The sequence below is a fragment of the Berghia stephanieae genome, chromosome 2 (genome assembly GCF_034508935.2).
Source record: "Berghia stephanieae isolate SIO BIC M18660-M18661 chromosome 2, UCSD_Bste_1.3, whole genome shotgun sequence".
Taxonomy (NCBI): domain Eukaryota; kingdom Metazoa; phylum Mollusca; class Gastropoda; order Nudibranchia; family Aeolidiidae; genus Berghia; species Berghia stephanieae.
Genome location: NC_088361.1, coordinates 9782733 through 9785232, shown reverse-complemented (window position 1 = coordinate 9785232; position 2500 = coordinate 9782733). Strand labels below are relative to the sequence as shown.

At 39.0% G+C, this 2500-nt stretch overlaps 1 protein-coding gene across 3 annotated transcripts in view; it reads left to right on the top strand.

Moving 5' to 3' along the window:
- LOC144964282 (asparagine synthetase [glutamine-hydrolyzing]-like) overlaps positions 1-2500 on the top strand; it is a 33158-nt gene that overhangs the window by 17910 nt on the left and 12748 nt on the right. The gene's annotated exons all lie outside the window — the stretch shown is intronic.

The window sequence follows — 2500 nt, the reverse complement described above, 5'->3', positions numbered from 1 at the left end:
ACATGATGATGGTATGTGAGGAGATAGCCAAGTCTCTGTTAACGCTATTATGGAGGCTTGACGATAGTCACTATTAAAACGACACAGTGAAAACAGTTCATCAGTTTTATTTTTCAGTGATCTTACATTACCTGTCACTACACAGGGTAAAAATGGACGAAAAGGCCGTCTTTTAAATTTTGTTTTTATTCCTCCTTTTCCTCCCCTCTTTCTTACTTTAATAAACGATGTGTCAATAGTGGGTGGTGGGGGTGACACGGGTTGGAGGGATCGGAGAGTCTCTGGAGTATAAGTTATCGATAGGCTTCTGGCAGCAAAATCACAGGCTAAAACACCATTTATGCTTATAAATATACTAATAAATATAAAAACCAGGAACAATATATACTTCACATCCATTTTAAATAAAAATTAGGCGTAAATTCCGACGATTGAATGATAAATGAATAAAAATATGTGTAGAAAATAGGTAAACATTCACAACACGTCTGTTGTCGCCGGAAGCCAGCGTCACAACTTAACTTTGCATTTGAAATAGATCGATTTACAGACAGATTTATAAATCATATAAGTGAATAAATAATAAATAAATAAATAAATAAATAAATAAATAAATAAATAAATAAATAAATAAAACAAAGTGTTTGGGATTTCATCGGCTGGCTATTGTAGACGACATGAAGGGCATGCAACCTTTACGTCTTTACACTCATCCCTACGTATGACTTGACTACAATGGGTGAATTTACAACCATACCAAGGTAAGTGTCACTCACCTCTTTACATGTGGCTCAACGGCAATGGGGACATTTACAACCATACCAAAGTTAGTGCCACTCATCCCTACGTATGGCTCAATTACAATGGGGAAATTTACAACCATACCAAGGTAAGTGTCCCTCACCCCTACGTATGGCTCAAACTACAATGGTGAAATTTACAACCATACCAAGGTAAGTGTCACTCACCTCTTTACATGTGGCTCAACGGCAATGGGGACATTTACAACCATACCAAAGTTAGTGTCACTCACCTCTTTACATGTGGCTCAACGGTAATGGGGACATTTACAACCATACCAAAGTTAGTGTCACTCATCCCTACGTATGGCTCAAACTACAATGGTGAAATTTACAACCATACCAAGGTAAGTGTCACTCACCTCTTTACATGTGGCTCAACGGCAATGGGGACATTTACAACCATACCAAAGTTAGTGTCACTCACCTCTTTACATATGGCTCAACTACAATGGGGACATTTACAACCATACCAAGGTAAGTGTCACTCACCTCTTTACATGTGGCTCAACGGCAATGGGGACATTTACAACCATACCAAAGTTGGTGTCACTCATCCCTACGTATGGCTCAACTACAATGGGCAAATTTACAACCATACCAAGGTAAGTGTCACTCACCTCTTTACATGTGGCTCAACGGCAATGGGGACATTTACAACCATACCAAAGTTAGTGTCACTCATCCCTACGTATGGCTCAACTACAATGGGCAAATTTACAACCATACCAAAGTTAGTGTCACTCACCTCTTTACATGTGGCTCAACGGCAATGGGGACATTTACAACCATACCAAAGTTAGTGTCACTCACCCCTACATATGACTCAACTAGAATGGGAAAAGTTTTGCTGTTAAAATGACCATAATATCTTGATTATGTGTTTGAAATAGACTGGTAAATAAATAAATTATATAAGTGAATAAATAAATAAATAAATAAATAAATAAATAAATAAATAAATAAAAATGAAACACTTTGTAATAATAATTGATTAGTCCCAGGTTTGATTGATTTGTTCGTCCAGATGAGGGTCATTTTAATTCATCGATATCTGAAGGACAAGTTTTCTGGCCAAATTTTCAAATAGCCTACGTGTTTTTCCTGAGTGCGGAAGTATATTATTTGAAGGTCAAGTGTTAATCTCATGTTATCTTTAATCAACTCTGAAATCGTCAAGTGTTTCAAAAGTGGTTTTATACATGCCGAAATAAATGTTGAAGCATAAGAAATATACCTTTACGGTACTGTGAACAATGGGCAATTTTAGAAAGTTGTATAATTCATATCCTTTTCCAGGGTTTGTTTTCACGGTCTTATAGCTTCACAATTTAAACTTGGGCTTTTATATAGTCCTATATCCACTAAATGTGCTCAAAGCGCTTTACAAAGGGTCCATGGCCAACAGCAACACACAACATGTCGAATGAGACATGACGCCTGTCAGACGATATTACATTCCCCCCTCCCCCCCCCCCCCCCCCCCCCCCGACAGAGACGACGCTGTTTATCTGCCAGGTACTCATTTATTTACATCTGAGTACGGTGAGAGAATGTGAGTAAAGAGCCTTTTCCTAGGTCTCAACTATGCGCCGAGCGAAGCTCGAACCCAGGACCTTCAGATGCGGGGAAGGGGGGGGGGGGGGCAGAAAAGAACTCGACTGCAATCCGGGATTGATCAATGGCCCTTCCTGTGTGAA